Consider the following 5286-nt stretch of genomic DNA (forward strand, 5'->3'; position numbering starts at 1 on the left):
TTTTTTTCTTCTGCTTACTTATTCAACAGACAAGGCAACGTATTTTCCAAGTATTAACCTCTAATGATAAAATTTACCCCCAAAGATTCTGTGTAGCTGTAATTTAGAAAACTGAACGAACATGCTGGATTAAAAACAGAGATTATGATTCGGTTCGAAAGGCACGAACATCAATTTATAATTTACGTCAGTGAGTTTAGAGTTTACGACTTAAACCCTGTCAAAGTCGTCCTTTTTTGTCTTTTTCAGCTCTTCTGAATTAATAAGACATGCAAATACTGTAAATCCTCGTGGATTTTTTTTTTATAGAAGTCAAAAACTGAAATGTATTTGGCGTGTTCAGATTTATCTAGGTCAGTGGTGTATAGTCAGTTTTCGATCAGAACTATTTAACCCTGCCTGCTCTGTCTATCAGATGTGAAGCACACACGGCGTCCACGTATCATATATGATACCCTCTCCCAATTTTTGCAACCACCTGAGTAACTTGTAACGTGTGAAAGGAAAGCGTTATATAAATGGAGTGATTAGAATATTTTTCAAGATTTGTATATTTTTAATATTATTTACAAAGTTTATATATAATAATTGCTAGTGATTTAAATAACTCAGGCGTTGTTGGGAACAGAGTTACAATCTAAATGCATGCAGTATGAGAATCATTTTTCTCAGTGCCTGAATCGTACGTATTTAACTATAAAATAAATAAATGATCTTATTGTTTAACACGTCGTACTGATAGTTTTTGACATATTTTCATGTTATTTTCAGTTATATAAATGTGGTGTTATTCTAGATTTTTAGCACATAACTGGTTTATGACTTTTGTTTGAATGTTTTATACTTTTGCCTTGATTTTTATTTAAGTTCATTGTCATACAAGTAACACTGTCTTTTAGATACAAGTGAAGCGTGGTCATTAGAGAAATACTTTATTTTCTACTCAAAACTGCTGACTCTACAGCATTATTAATTTATATGAATTAATAAATAGATCTTCGTTTTAAAGTTCACTTGGTACTCGTATTGCGATAATCCAGAGTATAAAATGACGTTTTCCATTTATTTCTTGCATTTTGAAATGTTAACATTTTAAAGCCGAAGATAAACTTATTATCACTTGGTTCGCGCGTGTGCGTGTCTGTGTGTGTGTGTGTATGCATACATTTTATATGTATTATATATTATATATCATATGCGTATATGTACGTGTGTGCGCGCGCACGTGAGAGAGAGAGCGAATTGGCAGCTGATAGGGAGATAAAACATTAGTTCTGGCGTCGGCGTTCAAATCCCGCCAAGACCGACTTTACTTTTCATTTTTTTAATAAATGAAGTACCAGCCTCGTACTACAATCATTTCTTCTTCTTCTTCTTCTTCTTCTTCTTCTTTTTCTTCTTCTTCTTCTTCTTCTTCTTCTTCTTCTTCTTCTTCTTTCGTTTCCTCGTTCTCCTTTTCCTTCTCCTCTCTGGATTATACCTGTAATTCAAGGTTCACATCGTAACCACGCTGATTCAGTTGGAGAATTATGCTAAAAGTTTTTTACATGTGTATGGAATACTCAGCCCACTTACACGTTAATTTCACGAGTCGGAATTCAATTAGTCGAGCAACTCATGTATCCATCGTCTAAACCGACGGAGAACCTGTCACCTCCCCTCCCCCACGTCCTCCCGGCCCACTTCATTATAATATGCAGAGGCCTTCGTCTTGCAACGGATTGAACATGGGCAGCGTAATCTAATCCAGTCCAATCTTCACGTATTGTCATTGGCTTATCGACCACTTGCCGTTCGTTTTGTCAGTCACCACGACCAAGAAATGTTATCAATGGCATAGTCTATTCCTTATTTACTTTTTGTTTTCTCCTAAACCACCCCGAGACCTCAAACACCCTGCCGTCCACCCCCGCAGCCACTGTATTGCGTCGAAACGTAGATTTCCTACCGACCGATCGACCAACCAGCCGACGCCTCTCTTTTGTTTTTTTTTTCTACTCTACCAGCAAATATTCTGTAGAAAAGACCAGATAAACGTAAATGCATATGCGCGCGCGCGAGCGTGTGTGTGTGTGTGTGAATATATGCATATTATTTAAGTGTGGAGTTACTATGGTTTGCTTGAAATCGCTTTTACATGCAATAAATGTTTGTTCAATCCGCCCTGCCTTTCCCTCTCTCTCTCCATTTCTATCTCTCTATCTCCCCCCCCTATCTCTCTCTCTCCCCCTATCTCTCTCTCCCCCCTATCTCTCTCTCTCTCTCTCTCTCTCTGTAATACATACCTTGGATTTCTGTGCATGAACGTGAACACGTATTCATATACGTGCTTGCGTATGTGCGGGTGTGTATGTGAATGTGTAGCTGTGTGTATGTGTGTGTGTGTGTGTGTGTGTGTGTGTGTGTGTGTGTGTATGAGTAAGTGCGTGTGTATTAAAGACCTCAGGGCATAATGTACGTATGATGTGTATTTATCTTGAGCAAGTGTCTTCTACCATAGCCTCGGACCGACCAAAACTTTGTGAGTGAATTTGGTAGACGGAAACTGAAAGAAGCCCATCGTATATATATATGTGTGTATGTGTGTGTGTGTGTGTGTGTGTGTGTGTGTGTGTGTGTGTTTGTATGTATATGTGTATACATGTATGTATGTATGTATGTATGTATGTATGTATGTATGTACGTATTATGTGGGCGTGGCTGTGTGGTAAGAAGCTTGCTTCCCAACCACGTCGGTTTCTTTTGCTGCACCGCTAAGTTACGGGGACATAAACACACCAGCGTCAGCTGTTAAGCGATGGCGGAGTGACAAACACACACACACACACACACACACACACATACATACCATATACGACAGCGACAGGTTTCTTTCAGTTTCCGTCTATCGAATCCACTCACAAGGCTTTGGTCGACCCGAGACTATAGTAGTGGGACTGAACCCGGAAACCTTGTGGTTGGAAAGCAAGCTTCGTACCACACAACCACGCCTGCATATATACAAATTTGTGAATGTGTGCTTCAATCATATTAGTTTTCTTCTTTATTCTTTATTCTTCGTAATTTTCTCTTTTACTCTTTATACCCCACCACTCAACTTCACTCACTCCCCCTCCTCTTTTTCTATTATTTCCATTCTTTATTCATTACCTTTTATCATTTCTACAAAATCTCTCGAGTCACCACTATACCACTTCTCTCTTTTTCTCTCTCTCTCTCTCTCTCTCTCCTTCTCTCTCTCTTTCTCTCATCCTCCATGCATCTTTACTTCTTTGTTCTTCTCTCTTTGTCTCTCTCCCTATTTTCTCCCCATTCTCTTTCTCACACTTGTCTTAGTTTTCTCTAAGCCCTTCACAAACCAAACTCCCCTCTCTCTCGCTCTCTCTCTCTCTCTCTCTCTCTCTCTCTCTCTCTCTCTCTCTCTCTCTCTCTCTCTCTCTCTCTCTCCCTCTCTCTCAGACACACAGACATACGCACACACACTCACCCCCTCGCACACAATTCCATTTCTATTTTCTTTCACACACACTCTCTTTCCTCTCTTTCACACACATACACACACACACACACAGATATTCACCTGTCCCTCTTCCTCTCTCCCTCACCCTCTCTCTCTCTCTCTCTCTCTCACACACACACACACACACACACACACACACACTCACATTCGCACATCCTCCTTTTTTCCTTCTTCCTCTCTCACACACGCACACGCATTTTCCTTTCTTTTTTCCTTTTTTCTTCTTTTCTTTCTCTTTACACACACATACATTACCTTTCTTCCTCTCTCTCTACGTCTCTCTCTCACATACACACACACACGCGCGCACACACACATGCACACAAACACACACACACAAACACACGCACCTCTCCACGACCCAAATTGTACCTCACTCATTAATGCTCCCCGATCTATCTGTCCCTTATCTCTTTCTGTTCAGCTTCCCCTAAAGTGGTAATCAACCAAATATGTGTAACCAGGTGGGAGCTGTCAAACCCTATTCCCTACTGGAAAGGATTAAGGGCGGAGCCGGCATGCCGAACGTACTGGGGAATGTCACCGGAAGTCGCGCCCTTTCAAAATGCTTTGTAACTTCCCAACTTTTGTTTGTACGACCATCTGCTTATACACATGTATATAATCACGTATGTATACATATAAAAAGCAAACATGTATATATATATGTGTGTGTGTGTGTGTGTGTGTGTGTGTGTGTGTGTGTGTGTGTGTGTGTGTGTGTGTGTGTGTGTGTGTGTATGCACATACACACGCGCACTCATACATATATATTTACATATCCACATACATATTCACACACATTATATATATATAATTGTGTGTGTGTGCGTGTGTGTATGTATGCAAGTATGTATGTATTTATATTAGGCGCAAGCATGGCTCTGTGGTAAGAAATTTGCTTCTCAACCACATGGTTCCGGGTTCAATCGCACTTCGTGGGCAGGTGTCTTCCACTATAACTTCGAACCGATCAAAGCCTTGTGAATGGATCTGTTAGACGGAAACTGAAACAAGCCCGTCCTCTGTGTGTGTGTGTGTGAAGAAGTAGAGCCCCATTTTGTCGTAGAATTAAGGTGACTTGATTATTGAATGCCGGCTACAGTCAGTGCCAAAGCATTAGCTTTGTCGTGGTGGCGTCGATAACGAATGGACTAATTACACGACCATCTTGGATACCTACCCTTATAGAAACACCTAGGCTGTTGACGCCCTTTTCAACCACTTGATGTCGATTATTATTGACATAACAGACAATATTGTATACATTTTACACGGCCATCCAGTATGAAAATCACTTCATTGGTTCATATAATTGAATTTAGATGGCGTTCATATTTAGCCATCAATTTGTTCACAAATAATCTCAGGCACCGATCGAAGTTGTCTTAGGTGTGTGGCTGTGTGGTAAGAAGCTTGCTTCCCAACCACATGGTTCCGGGTTCAGTCCCACTGCGTGGCACCTTGGGCAAGTGTCTTCGATTATAGCCTCGGGCCGACCAAAGCCTTGTAAGTGGATTCGGTAGACGGAAACTGAAAGAAGCCCCTCTTATATATATATATATATGTGTGTGTGTGTGTGTGTGTGTGTGTATGTGTGTATGTATGTACGTATGCCTGTTCGCCACCTCGTAGACAGTAAAAAATAATTCATTCTACAAAACCTGAAATTTGGTGGAAGATGTTGTCGATTACAGTGATTCCGGAGCTCGACTTGTGCTTATTTTTGGCGACCCCAAAAGAATAAAAGACAATATTGACCTAAG

This window comes from Octopus bimaculoides, chromosome 8, assembly GCF_001194135.2.
Source record: "Octopus bimaculoides isolate UCB-OBI-ISO-001 chromosome 8, ASM119413v2, whole genome shotgun sequence".
In the NCBI taxonomy this organism is placed as follows: domain Eukaryota; kingdom Metazoa; phylum Mollusca; class Cephalopoda; order Octopoda; family Octopodidae; genus Octopus; species Octopus bimaculoides.